The sequence below is a fragment of the Dipodomys spectabilis genome, unplaced genomic scaffold, assembly GCF_019054845.1.
Source record: "Dipodomys spectabilis isolate Male_0828 unplaced genomic scaffold, ASM1905484v1 ptg000813l, whole genome shotgun sequence".
Lineage (NCBI taxonomy): Eukaryota > Metazoa > Chordata > Mammalia > Rodentia > Heteromyidae > Dipodomys > Dipodomys spectabilis.
In genome coordinates this window covers 20,001-35,000 of record NW_024871490.1, presented here as the reverse complement: position 1 = coordinate 35,000, position 15,000 = coordinate 20,001, and positions in this window count along the sequence as shown.

Below are 15,000 nucleotides of genomic sequence, written 5' to 3'. Positions count from 1 at the left end.
CCCCGCACCACAATTCACAACCCTACCCTCGGAACAAAATAAAACAAATTTGCTTGGATCTCACACTGCCTTTTGCTTGTATTTGACGACGCAATAGGCGAAGGGGAGGGATCTCATGTCTGGTGCCTGACCGGGGCGGGGGGGGGGGGGGCGGGGGGCGGGGGGGGGAAAATTGGAGAGGAGAGAAGAGGGGGCAGAGAGCATCTCCGTGTTTCTGTGTGCGTGCGCGCGCGCACCCGCGCGCCCACACACATCCAAAGCGGGTGGGGGGGGGGGGGAGGGAGGAAACTCAAAGATCGGATGCGACAGAGCATGTAGGCCAGCCGGACCAGTTCACCGCGTCTCTCTGTCTCTTGTTTCTCTGTTTCTCTATTTCTCTCTCTCTCTGTCTCTCTTTGTCTCTGTCTGTCTGTCTGTCTGTCTGTCTGTCTGTCTGTCTGTCTGTCTGTCTGTCTGTCTCTCTCTCTCTCTCTCTCTCTCTCTCTCTCTCTCTCTCTCTCTCGTTTGAATTCTCTCTCCCGCCCGCCCGCCAGCACTCCCTCCCTCCTTTTCCTCTCGACTTGCCAGTCAATCCTGGGGCTTGAGCTACTGGCGCTCCAACACACAACGGTCCCACTCCGACCCTGCCTGCCTGCCTATGCATGGGCCCCATACTCCAACGAGGCACATCATCATCCCCACCCCCACCCCTTCTCTGAAAAAGAAGGCAGTCTCTCTCGGGACCAGCCAGCCTGGGCCTGGAAGAGAAGGACATAAGGCCGGTTTTCTCAGTCAGTCAGTCAGTCAGTGCGCGGTTTCTTTTTCATGCATTTCATGAGAGAAAACTGCAATTCACAAAACCACCACTAGATGGCGCGCGTTCGCCGTCGACAAGGTGGATGGGGCGGCGGGAGGGGCAAAACACGGGTCGGGTCAGTCACTCGCTCAGTCGGTCAGTCCTCGCCTACCCGGTAGTGGGTAGTGAGAGTTCTGACATACACATACATATAGGTTGTTATAATTCATTATTATCGTCATTTGCTTTTCCTTTTTCCTTTTGGCCTAGTCCTGGGGCTTGGGCTCCGGGCCTGAGCACTGTCCCTGAGTTTCTTTATGCTCAAGGTCACTGCTCTACCACTCGAGCCCCTTCTGGCTTGTTCTGTTTAGGTGGTACTGAGGAATTGAACCCAGGGCTTCAAGCACGCTGAGACACATTCCCAGCCCAGTCCACCTCTGGGATTCCCCCCACCACCACCACCCCCCCCCCCCCCCCGCACCGGGTTCTGCCCGCCCGGAACCAGAGGCACGGTACTGTCCTCTGCGAGCTCGTGCTCTTGCATGACGACACGGTAGTACTAATTCAGCCCCGAGGAAATCTTCACTAGGGCATTTTCCCCCAAGTCCACCTCCACTTCTGGCGTTTTGGGTGACCCATCGAGATGAAGAGTCTCAAATGGACTTTCCTGCCCGGGCGGGCTATGAACCACTATCCTCAGGTCTCAGCCCCCTCGCTCAGCACCTCAGACGGATGATGGGCAGTGAGCCACTGCTGCCACCGGCACCACCCGGCCGGTGAGCCTTTGCCTGGGGATTTTCTTTACCGACCGGCCGAAAGGTTTCGTGCCCTACCTGTCTTATGGATAAGTTTGCTCTGTTTTCGGTCTTATTTTTGTCCTCATGGACATCCTTCTTTCCCAAGGAAAAGGGGCCTCGGCTCGGGGAGAGAGTCAATTCCTGAGGCCAGACAATCCATAGGAGGAACTTTCTGCCACAGTGTGGTGTGGTGTGGTGTGGTGTGGTGTGGTGTGGTGTGGTGTGGTGTGGTGTGGTGTGGTGTGGTGTGGTGTGGTGTGGTGTGGCAGCTCAGATATCACAAGGACTGCCATCTCGTGTGCAGGATACCCGGGGAGGGGAACTGCGGGGTGGGGGTGAGCAGAGGCATTTTCTCCTTCCGGAAACCAGATGATGATTGAATAAAATTAGCCATCCATCCTTGAGACATTCTCAAGGAGGTGGGCTGGGAATGTGTCTGGGTTGGTAGACAGCTTCCCCTAAAAACTCGGGCCTAAATGGCGGCGGCGGCATCCATCTTGTTCACAGACCGAGTGTCCACGTTGAAAATGAGAGTCTCTTCTGGGACGCTGGTTCCTGCTCCCTCCTTCCTTCTTCCAAGGAAGAAGTTGCCGCTGGCGGGTGGGTTCCAGGCTGGCAAGCAGAGTAAGCAGAGCCCCGCTGGAGTCCACAAGGAAAAGCAAGACCGAGGGGAGGCGGGGAGGCGGGGAGGCGGGGAGGGGGGACACAGAGACAGACAGGAGACAGAGAGGCAGAGAGAAAGAGACAGAGACAGAGAGAGACAGAGACCCAGCGACCGACGGAAAGACACACAGGGGAAGAGATGGAGGGGGAGCGAGAGATCCACAAGTCCAACTAGGTCCCCTGAACGAATCATCGACAGACAGACAGACACACTGACAGACAGACAGACAGACGGACACACACACACACACACACACACACACACACACACACACACACACAGAGGCAGACAAGAGGGAGATGGAGAGATGGAGGGGGAGCGAGAGATCCACAAATCTAACTACACCAACTGAATAATCAGACAGACAGACAGACAGACAGACAGACACACACACACACACACACACACACACACACACACACACACACACACACACACACACACACACCACACCGACACACAGGCAGACAGAGGGAGAGATGGGGAGTATAACTAGATCACCTGAATCAACAAACAGGAACAGGCACACATGCCCCCACCACACACACACACACACACACACACAGAGGCAAAGACAAGAGACCGACACACAGACAGGCAGAGAGGGGGAGACATGGAGGGGGAGCCCTAGAGACCCATCAGTGTGACTGACTAGATCACCTGAATAAATTTATTCCTTCCCTGCCCTGCCCTCATGTATGAAGGTAGACGATTGGTATGGAGTTCTTCTTGTCACCAAACACAGGTGAGGGCTAGTGACTTTTTACCCTTCCATGTAGGGACTCTTCCCTTAGGACCCTTGATTTTGATCATTGAATGAGAATTTCTGGAGGAGTCACTCTGGTGGAGTTTTATGGAGTAAGCAATCAGGCAACCAGACAACCATACAACCCGACCACAAAAAAAAAAAAAAAAAAAAAGCAGACACAGACAGACAGACAGACAGACAGAGAGACCCACACAGCTCCTGACTTCATGGGTGTTTTCAGGGTTAAAGTGGGGGGTCGGGGGGAATGTGGCAACTGAATTATGCACAGATAGTTGTTTTATCTTTGCTCCAATCTCAACTCTAGATGTTTGGGGTATTTCTTTACAGATAAGATAAACAGATCATTAACGCTTGTTTTCTTTCTTTCTTTCTTTCTTTCTTTCTTTCTTTCTTTCTTTCTTTCTTTCTTTCTTTGTGTGCCCCCCCTCTCCTTTTTCTCTTTTTTATGGGGGGGGGAGGTGGGCAATCCTGGGACTCGAAGTCAAGGCACTGTCACTCAGCGACTCAGCTTTTTTGGCTCAATTCTAGCAGTCTATCACTTGAACCAGAGCTCCACTTTTGGCTTTATCTGTCTATGTACTATGTACGTGGCGTGTGTGTGTGTGTGTGTGTGTGTGTGTGTGTGTGTGTGTGTGTGTGTGTGTAATATATATTATATATATTCATTTTATACATAGACGTATATATGTATAAACACACATCTATTCGTTTATTTATACATGTGTATATATACGTGCACATATATATTTATACACATATGTGTATATATACATGCACACATATATTTATACACATACATATATACTGTGATACGCACGCACACACACACACACACACACACACACACACACACACACACACACACATTGCCTTATTATTTTCATGATTTTTGTTTTTTTTTTGGTTTTGTTTTGTTTTTTGGTTTGGTTTTTCCCGGGACGTGGGGCTTGAACCCTGGCTGGCCCTGGACACTGTCCCCCAACTCTTCAGCTCAAGCCTAGGGCGCTACTACTTGAGCCACAGTACCACTTCCGGTTTTCTGAGTGGCTTATTGGAGATAAGAGTCTCACGGTCTTTCGTGCCCAGGCTGGCTTTGAACCGAGATCCTCAGATCTCAGCTTCCGGAGCAGCTAGGATTACAGGCGCGAGCCACCAGCGCCCAGCTATTTTCATGTTTTTGTGTGTGTGTGTGTGTCGGGTGTGAGGCTTGAACTCTGGGGCTGGGTGCTGTCTCTCTCTCTCTCTCTCTCTCTCTCTCTCTCTCTCTCTCTCTCTCTGTGTGTGTGTGCTCTTCACCTTCCCAGCCCTCCCCCACTTGTTTTGCCAGTCTAGGGGCTGGCAAAAGAAGAAGAAAGAGAGATTGAGTAAAATTAGCCATCCATCCTTCAGCCATCCTCCTTGAGACATTCTCAATGAAGTGGGCTGGGAATGTGTCTGGGTGGTAGACAGCTTCCCTAAAAACTCGGGCCTAAATGGCAGCAGCGGCATCCATCTTGTTTACAGACCGAGTGTCCACGAGCTCATGTGGGCTTTCATGTTCTCCGTGGGTTGACACGGCCGGCCGGCGGGCGGGCGAGCGGATGAGCGAGCGGGGTGGGGTGTGCGATTCATTGGAGATAAGACACCGGTTCCTGCTCCCTCCTTCCTTCAGGGACACCAAGGAAGAAGTTGCCGCTGGCGGCAACTCTCTACCTTGAGCCTGTAGTAGGGTTTAAGAGATGATTCTGTTGGTTTCCCATGCATGCATGGGGGGGGGGGGGTGGTTTGACCCATGCTCTGTTTCTTTTTAAAATTTACTTCCCTCCCCGGTGTAAGTTTCCTCCTTTCTTTGAGGAAACTCTTTGCTCCGTTCCCACAGTATACTCATTGTTTGGGCAAAAGCTCAGAGGAAGGGAGCTGCTCTTTTCCCTTCCACCACCCACCCCCACCTATTAGTTTTCTTTCCTAATAACTATTCGTTTATGAGGGACTGAAAAGTGAAGAAAATAGGATGTGTATGTGACTTCACTGGAGCCATTCATTAGGAAGCTGTCCGGCTGTCTTGTCTCTGAATTCCTGGTGGTGCTTTCCCAGGCCTCATTTCCCCCTGGAAATTATCCTGCTTGCCTCTGTGTTCAATTCTGGGAAGGAAGATAGGCCGAGATAAGGCAACATCTTGGCACAAAGCTGGAACACACGGCCACCTCGCCTCACGGGTACAGAGCCTAATCACCCTACCCGGAGGGTCCTCTGTCAATAGTTTCTTAGAACGATTTTTATTAGTTTAGTGGCCCTACTGAGGTTGAAATTTAAGGCCTCAACTCAGGCAGGCCGGCTCGGGGTGTGCGTGTTTGTTTCTTCTTCTTTCTCCTCCCCCCCTCCCCCCCCCCCCCCCCCCCGCTGCCAGGGCGCTTAAATCGTTGCCATGACGACATTTACAAGACAAAGGAAAGTTGCCTGAAGTTCCTGAGTTGACTGGGGCTCCAGGCTTAAACCAGCCCACCCCACCCCCACCCCCGCCCTGCCCTGAGTCCGCTGCGAAACACTCCTGCAGGGTGGGGAGGGGCGCCCAGCCCTCAGCTCCTGTAACTTCATTAGCGCGCGGGGTGGGGTGGGGGGGGGGAGTGAATCAGCCTCCCCTCCCCCTCCCCGTCTTTACAAAAGTGGCCTCTTTTGCCCTTGGGCAGGAAAAGCCTGCGCGCTCTCTCTCGGGTCTTTTTCTGCTGGGACCCTCCCTGCCTACCACCAGCAGCCACTGACTTCCTGCAAGATGGAGTTGTCAGACTGCTTCCACCCGCCCGCTGCCAGTAGTATGCCTCCCGCCCAAGCCCGCCAGGGACAGAATGGGAGGGGCGGGCGGGGAAGCTGGCATGCTTGCCTGTGCTCTGCCCTCTGCCCCTCCGGGAGGCATGACTGTGACCGTGGGATGTCCCCGTGGCCGACCCCTAAGCTCCCACCCTCTGGACGGAGGAGAGTGAGGGGGAAAAAGGAGTTCAGGAGTCTTGTCTCCCCTCCATCTTCCCGCCTAGGTCAGGCCAGGATCTGCCTCTCTTCTCCCTGTCCCTGTTCCCCGTTCCTCTAAAGGAGTGACTGGAGAAACTGTCCGTCTGTGTTTGTGATTGTGATTAACATCGCAAAAACCTTCAAAGAATCTCAGATCGGTTAGAAGCCCGTTGGGTTTCACTTCTCAGGCGTGAGGGGTTGTTATCTCCCCCGCCCTCTCTCTTGATTTTTTTTTTTTACAAATTGTTAGGGAAATGGTGACATACAGAACGGTTAAAGTATGCCAGTCCGCACCGGTGGCTCGCGTCTGTAATCCTAGCTGCTCAGGAGGCTGAGAGCTGAGGATCACGGTTCAAAGCCAGCCAGGGCAGGAAAGTCACCAGACTCTTATCTCCAATAAGGCACTGGAAAATCGGAAGTGGCGCTGTGGCTCAAGCGGTAGAGCGCTCGCTTTGAGCTGAAGAGTTTAGGGACAGCACCCAGGCCCAGAGTTTAAGAAACACCACCGACCCCCCCCCCCCAAAAAAAAAGGATAGGAAAGATTACATTACATAAGTGGGGTAGGAAGAGTACATTTTTTTTTAATTAATAAGTTTTTTTTTTGTTTTTGTTTTTGTTTTTTTTTCTCGTGGGGCTTGAACTCTGGGCTTGGGCGCTATCCTGCCCGGGCTGGCTTTGAACCGCGATCCTCAGATCTCAGCCTCCTGAGTAGCTAGGATTACAGGCGTGAGCCACCGGCGCCCGGCTAATGAGTTGTTTTAATTGTGAAAATACTTACAGAGTGGTTACAATGACAGGAGCAAGAGCAAGGAAATGAGTACATTTCTTATCAAGCATTGCTGCCTCCTCCTTTGTTTCCATTCCTGCCCTCCCATTTCCCCCCACCCCCAAAAAAAGAGTACATTTTTTTTGGACAATGTCACCCCTTCCCTGGCTCTCTCACAGATTTTCCCTCCCTCAAGTTCTGTTTGTTCCCCAGCCACAGGTTGTGTGTCAACATAGTGTCTAGTGAGTGCCACTGTTGCACTTCTTCATCCTGGGTCCCTCCATTTCTTGCCCCTCCCGGAAATAGATGAAGGAAGAAACAATGGGGGGGGGGAAGAGAAAACAAAATAACGTCGATGATAACAAACACAAAGAAAGGGGAAGACTTCTTATATGATCAGAGGTATATAGGCATTGCACTTTGGTGAGCCTCATGTCTTCAATTAAGCAACCCAAAGGCCAGAAGTGGAGTTTTGGCTCAAATGGCAGACTGCCAGTCTCTCTGTTTTTTTTTTTTTGGCACGGGGTAGGGGGTGTCCGGTCGTGGGCCTGAACTCTGGGCCTGGGCGCTGTCCCTCAGCTCTTCAGGTTAAGGCTAGCACTCTACCACTTGAGCCACAATGCCACTTCCGGCTTTTTTCTGCTTATGTGGTGCTGAGGAATCGAATCCGGGGCCTCATGCACGCAAGGCAAGCGCTCTACCACTGAGCCACCTTGCCAGCCCCAGAGTGCCAGTCTTGAGCACAAGAGCCACGGGACAGCACTCAGGCTCTGAGTTCAAGTCCCAGGATTGGGGCGTGCACACACACACCCTGCACCCCTTGATCTTTGCTGCTGTTTCCTACCACACAGACACAGGCACGCATGGCAGCATGTGATCTACCTCTTCCCCTCCCCCCCCACACACTTTGCACTGCCACCACCGCCGCCGCCGCCGCCGCCGCCGCCGCCACCAACTATAGCAACAGACTTCCTAGGCTTCCCCTCCGCGCCCGCCACCCTCCCCCCCCCCCCCCCCCCCGGCCCCTAGTTTAGATCGATGAACCAAAGTGTCCCCACTGCACGTTCGGCTCTGGCAAATATCAGATAGGATTACAGTGATGAGGAGAGAGGCGAGACCCGCCATGGATTGACTGTAGATCCCAGAGGACAGAATGCCAGCCCAGGCCCATTCATGGGTCAAGCCAGGAAAATGTTTTTTGGTTTTGTTTTTGTTTTTCATTTGCGGTCTCTCTCCACACCCGGTGTGCTTTGTCTGTCTGTCTCTCTGTGCGATAGGGGTTTGCCATTCATGACCTGTGTGGGCGGGGATGCTGGGGCGTGTGTGTGTGTGTGTGTGTGTGTGTGTGTGTGTGTGTGTGTGTGTGTGTGTGTCTGTGTGTGTGTGTGTGCGTGCGTGTGTGTGTGTGTGTGTGTGTGTGTGTGTGTGTGTGCGCGCGCGCGGGTGAGGGGGAGGTGTTCCTTCCTCACAAGACCTTCCTAAAGTGTCGGTTCGGTCGGGATCGATCTTGGGCCTGACGTTGTTTTTCCTTGTTTCGGGGTGCCACCTACTGGACACCGTGTGGAGTGACAGGGAGTGATTCGGGGCTGATGGCGGAGGCTGGCGACTCTCGCGAGAGTCTCGCAGACTCTCGCGAGAGTCGCGATGAGGTATCGCCGGCTCTCTTCTGCGGCTTTATTTACAACAAAACAAAATGAAACCACAGCAAACAAGGAAATTTTCTTGAAGGGAGGGCCGAGCGGAGGGGGAGGGGGGCCCGCAGGGGGTGTTTCTTTTCGTTATTTTCTGGACACGGAATTCGTTTGGATATTACGTCTTATGAGCAAACTGTACCAGTTTATTTACGGTTGTAATTTATATACAGTAACACAAATGTCTTTACGTCAGTATTATGAAAAAGGGTCCCACGGCTGCAGTGGGTGAAAGATTGAGACGGGAACATTTCTCAAGGAGTGCCAAGAAAATGGAAAACAGGCAATGCAATAGTTCAGGGAGAGTTATAAATATCAAGTGCTGCCCTAGGTGAAATTTCATGCAAATGTCCTCACCCACTCAGGTAAACTTTTTATATAGGTATCAGAATAAAATTTCTTGAACTATATAGACTTTTATTCACTTGATTTCCCTTAAGTAAGTTAAAATAACTGGCTGTTGACAGGGCACATCTGGGTATTTCTATCGGTCCCATAGAGATAATCTGTTAAATTTTAGAACACGGTAGATTATATTTGCTATTTCCCCAAATGGACTTTACAAAAGCCATCCGTGGCCCCAAAGATGTATCTGGACCTCTCATCATGTGTGACTAAATAGGCCTCAGTGAATTAAGCTGAGAAAGCTGCAAAACAAAGCAGATCACTTCAGTTATGGAACATGAATAGAACAAAAGTAGCTTTATGCCACTGGATCTTTAGTGAGAAGATAGAATAAAAAGAAGAAAAAAATATTGGAGGATGCAATATAAACCAATTGAAACGTATCCAACCGATGATCTGGCTTTGAAGTGGCTATTTACTGGTGTGGTCCTAGACCATGGTGTCCAGAAGGATACATCAATGTGTTTTGAAAGATCCTAAACCAAATATACTTGTAATAATGACAGGTACGTTTCTGTCCTCCTAATTCCAGCTTTAATCCTAACACGTCCGGTTGTGATAATACGTTCACAGTCGTGCCACTTAGGGATATCACGTCTTATGTCTTCTCTGCAATATCTTAAATGCTCAGAGAAGTTACACCTTCTGACAAAAGGACGTTATGTGTGTCACCCACACGGGGACACACACACACACTCTGTTTGCCCGGAGTGCTGTGTAGCTTACCATGTCCAGTTATAGTTTAGGTCTAGCATCCACATAGGAGGGAAAACACGTGCCGTGCCGTTGGTCGGTCGGTCGGTCGGTCTGTCTGTCTGTCTTTCCGCCGGTCTGTCTTCCCCTGGCATCACCTGTTCTAGGTTCTTCTCCGCCGCCGGCAACCCCCTCCCCCCCCCCCCCCCCCCCCGCCCCTCGCGCTCCTAGTCCGTCGATCTACTTCCCTCTGTCTGACATAATCTTATTCTTATTCTTTGGGGAATGGATGAATAAACTTTTACCTTGTGGATATTGTACACACACCGTAACGTGTGTGTGTGTGTGTGTGTGTGTGTGTGTGTGTGTGTGTGTGTGTGTGTGTGTGTGTTGACGGAATAGAGTGTTTGCCATGCCTGAACCCCTGGCTCTGCCTCTCTACCCGTCTGTGATGCGATGTGTGTGCTGGGGCACTTGTGCCTGCGTATGTTCCCAGTGCGAACTCCAAAGAGAAGTACGCCCGCCGGGCCTGTGGGTTCTAACCATGCTTCACCCCCGGGCGATAGGATCGCCCCTCTGACTGACGCCTCCACTCTGTTTGGGCCGGGGCCCCTCGTCTCTCCCTGTGTTTCCTCCTAGGGTTCCCTACCTGCCCTCCCCCCAGCCCCGCACACACACACACACACACACACACACACACACACACACACACACACACACTGTGCACCGCCACGCTCGGGTCCAGGTCCTCCACCACAGGCATGTGAGTGATGATGCCTCTACCCTCCGACACCTGTGTGTAGGGTTTAGATTCATCGCCTCATGCCCCGAATCCTGCTCCAGAGAGAGAGTGGCAGAGCCTATTAGAAAAGGCTAGCTGTCTGGACAGGCTAGAGTACGAACCGGTGAGAAGGTCGTTCCGTCCGGTGCGGTGCCCGGGGATAAGCGTCACACGGGTGCCACCTCCCCTTCCTTCCCCACCCAGCCAGCAGCGGCTCTCGTTTGGCTTTCCTGTCATTCGGTGATGGGTGAGTGGACTCATGCTTCCCATTGCACGGTCACCGTGGTTTTCCAGACCTGTGTGCGTGACGTAGCTACTCTCTGTGTGTTAGAAGAAACCTCTCTCTGGCCTTCCCCCTGCCCTTTCCCTGCCTGTGAGGGGTGGCGGGTGGGGGCGGGGGGAGGGAGTGTGTTGTGGGGCGGGCGAGGAGCGGACTTTCACAAGTGAGCGGGGTGCCTCCCGACGGCTCGTCTCTTGCTGGAGCCGACCCATCTTTGGGAGTTTTTTTTTTTTTTTTTTCTCTTTCTGGTTTCCATCTGGGGGAAAAAGAAAACAAAACGTACAAACAACCCCCCCCCCACTCCCCCCCCCCCCAAAAAAAAAAGACGGGCAGGCAGACGGTGGGACGAGCGCTCACTTGCCCTTTTCTGGCCATGTTGGGCGGGGGTGGGGGTCTTGCCACGGGCGGCGGAGGTCGTGCGGGTGGCCGGTTCGTTTTCTCTCGTGGTGCGGGCCTGCCGTCTTTGCCGCCCCTTCCTGCTTGGGACCGATCCCAGTCCCAGCTTCCCGGTTCTCGGGTTCGGGCCGCTCCGTTCGGGCGAATCTCGTCCTGGTTCCTGGTTTCACTTTGGTCGCTGGCGGCGGCGGCGGCGGCGGCGGCGGCGGCGGCGGCGGCGGCGGCGGCGGCGGCTCGATCTCGGTCTAGGTCTCTGGTGGCTCTGGTGTCGTTCGTGAGGTCGCAGAGAGGACCCGGCTGCAGGTCCTGACCTAGGTTGTGCCACTCGGTGCGTGGCGGTGGTGAGTGAGGCGATTTGTTTCCGTGTTCTGTGTCTCCGGAGCTCAGAGCCGGCCGGCGCGCGCCGATCCGGGGTACGGCGGCTCGGTGGAGTCGGTCGTTGGAAGGCGGTTGTCGTGCTCCCCCTGGCGTCCGCTTTGATATGACAGTCCCCTCGTTCTCAGCCGAGCGAGCGAGTGGAGGAGGAGGAGGTCTGGCGGCAGCGAGCCGGGCGGAGGCCCGGCCTCTGCCGGGTGCCGGGCGCGACTGTCGCCGTGGTGTCGCTGTGGCGCCGGGGCGGCTGTTCTGTCGGACTTTGCGCCCGCAGGCGAGCGCGGGGTGGGGCCGTGCGTCGCCGCTCTCTCTTCGGTGCCCGGTCTGTGCGGGGGGTGGCAGCTTTGTCGGGTCGACCAGTAGTTCTGTCTGGGCCCGACGCCTTGTCCTCCTCCCCTCCCTGGACTCTGGTCTTTGAGGGCGAAAAAAGGAGAGTACGAGGGACGTCTCGGGAGTCGGGGGAGAGGGTCCCCGGGTGAGCCGATAGGTGGTGGGGCCGGTCCCGGCCCGGACTCGGACCCCCCCCCCCTCCCCGGAGTCACCTCCGAGTGAGCGCTTGGCGCGTGCCGGGCGCGAGGGCCTGGGTCGCCGGCCCCGTGTGGCCTCCCTCCACGGCCTCCTCCACGGCCCCGGAGGCCGGAGGACAGACCTCTCCGGCGGGAGGAGCCGTGGGCACGGCCGAGGCGAGCCTCGGGGCCGGGACCTACGCCCCCCCCATCCCCGACATAGGATGGTCGTCGGAGTCACCTCCGAGTGAGCGCTTGGCGCGTGCCGGGAGCGAGGGCCTGGGTCGCCGGCCCCGTGTGGCCTCCCTCCACGGCCTCCTCCACGGCCCCGGAGGCCGGAGGACAGACCTCTCCGGCGGGAGGAGCCGCGGGCACGGCCGAGGCGAGCCTCGGGGCCGGGACCTACCTACCATCTGCGGGGACTTGCCCGGTGGGCCCTGCGTAGGGGAAAACTCGAGGCGGAGGGAGCACCTCGGGAGTCGGGGACCCGAGCCCGGGAGTCCCGGGTGTGTGCGTGCTGGCGGCAGGGCGCTCACCACCGACCCCGCGCGGTGTGGGTGTGGTGGTTGGGTGCCTCTCGGAGTGGGTGCCTCGCGTCTGCCGGGGGAAGGCTCCCCGTACCGCCCGTGCGGTGAGCCCGTGCACACCCGGGGTGTGTGCCTGCGAGGTAGTGGGGCGGGAGCGTCCCTTGACCCCGCTCCCGCCCTGGCTCTTCGTCTGTCTTCGCCTTATGTGGTCGACCAGCTGTCCCTGAGAGTTCCGTGTCTGGGCTCTGTTGGGGACGTGTTGGGGACAGGTGTCCCTGATGTGGTTTCCGAGAGGTCCCTGTCGCCAGCGAGTTGTCGCCCCTGCCTGACGACCTGGTTTTGGCGTGGTGACGTGAGGATTTTGTACCTGCAGGAGGGTGCTGGCATGCTGTGTCCCGGTGGCTGTCAGCGGGTCTCTGGGGGCTCTCTCGGATGCTGTGTGCTGGGCCTTTCCCGTCTCTTCCCGGTCCGGGTCCCCCTGTCCTTCCCCTCACACCCTGGGCTCCCGCTGCCCTGGGCAGGCCCTGTGTCCCTGTGGTGGCTCGTGGGTGTGGTGGTGGTTGGCGGCTGAGTGAGTCCCGTCGTCCTTGATCTCTCCCCCGCTCCCGGTGCCAGATTCTGGCCCTTGCCTCGGCACGCTGAGGAGGAGAGTGGTTGGTTGCCTGGGGTGTGCATAGGTAGGGCCCGCACGGTGTGCTTCCCTCGCCGTGGCCGGCTTGAGGAGGAAAAAGGGGGGGGGGGCCGCCGGCCGCCGAGTCCGGACTCTTGCGTGTGCGGCATCCCCGTTCTGCCGTTGGGCTCGCCCGACCTCCGTGACTTTTTTTTTTTTCCTTCCTCCTATCGCCCCTAGCTCCAACTCCCCCGACCTGCCGCTTCCCGATGGCGGGCCTGGTCGGCCGCTGAGCTGCGCTACCTCCCGAGCGCTGTCCGTGGCTTTTTTTCTTTTTCTTTTTTTTTTTTTTCTTTTTTTTTCCTCCCTTTCTAGCTTCTTCGGTCCTGTGCCCGGCAGAGGTGTCCTGGTTATCCCGAGTGCCAGGGACGCTTAAGCCCCGTGGTATTTTTTTCATTTTTTTTTTTTTCTTTTTCTTTTTACCTCGCTCCTTACTCACGGAAGGGTTTCTGTCCTGGCTACGCTTTTATCCCCAGGCTGTTGGCCCTCTCAGGAGCCGAGCTTCCCTGGGCCACCGCCTCCCGAGTGCCGCGTGGCTGCCTTCTCCCACCCCCTCGGTGTGATTGATGTGGTGACGTTGCGATCTCCTTCGGGCCCGGGCCTAAGCTGCGCCAGGCGAGGGACGGACATTCATGGCGAATGGGACCGCTCTTCTCGTTCTGCCCGTGGGCCCCTGCCCTCACCCGTCCCACCGTGCCGGCGCCGGTGGTGTGCGGGGAAGCGGGGGTGCGGCAACCGGGCCCGGCTGCGCTCTCCCTGCCCTCGCCGTGAGGTCGGGGACTTGTACACGCTGGAGGAGGGGGGCGCCCTGATCTTGCTCCTCTCTTCCCGTGACTCGTTATCGGCACGGGGGTCGGCTCTCTCCGCGGAGAGGGAGGGTCGGTGCTCCGTGCTTGCCCGTGCTGTGTGGTGTGAAAAACCGCGCCTCGCGCTCTGCCCTCTTGCGGTGCTCCCGGAACGCTCCCGGTTGGTTCTCTCAGGTGCCTGAGGCTGAGTGGTGGTGTCGTTCCCGATCCTGGCGTTGTCCGCTGCCTTGTGCCAGCCTGCTGCCCGTGGTGTGTCCCGGCCGTCCTCGGGTTCGTGGGGCTTTTGTGCGAGTGAGAAGTTACCGTTGAGATTGACGTCTCTGCTGGGGGGGGTCGAGGCGGTTCCCCAGAGGAGCGCTCTTCCCTTGTTGCGCTGGGCGGTGGCTTCCCCGCATGAGCTGCCGGCCCTGGTCCTGGCTTGTCTTCCCTGCCGTGTCACCTGGCTTTCATCGCACCGGGGGACCTGAGATGTTGCAGTGGGAGGCGAGCGGGGCCCGTGCGGGCTTCCCGCCCGTGTGCGCGACTTTGCTCTGGCCCCGCACGGCAAGGCCGACCGACCAGGGTTGGTGTTGCTGCTGCCGCAGACCCCCCCCTGTGCCCCACCCCTCCCTGCCCCCCGTGGTGGGAAGGATGGACGCCTCTGATGTGTGCTGGTTCCCGGCGGGGTTCCCGTCGGGGTTGGGTGCGGGCCACCCTCAGAGTGAGGAGAGGTTCTCTAGCGATCCTCGTTCGGGAAGCGGCGTGCGCTGCTGGGTTGGCGGGGGCCCGCCCCCGATGGGCTCCCGCGGCCCTGCCGCTCCCTGCCCCGCTTTTGAGCGCTAGTGGCTGCCCGCGTCGGTAAACTGCGTGCCCGCGCCTCCCCCCTCCGAGCTGGGGGAGGGTCCCGCGGGACCTCTCCCGGGCCGTCGTCTGGTGTGGTGAGTGGAGGACGTTCCCGATCCGTCCCCGCCCCTGCCTCGCGTGCGGTGTGTCGAGTGGCGGAGCCTGGAGCCCGTGCCGGGTCGCGATGCGAGGGCGTGTGGTGTGTGGCTTCCCGGCCTCGTGCTTGGGTTGCCGTGGGGTTTTTGGGGGTCCCGTCCCCCTCCCCCTCCGGCCCCTGGCGACGCTGCTCCCGAGCGTC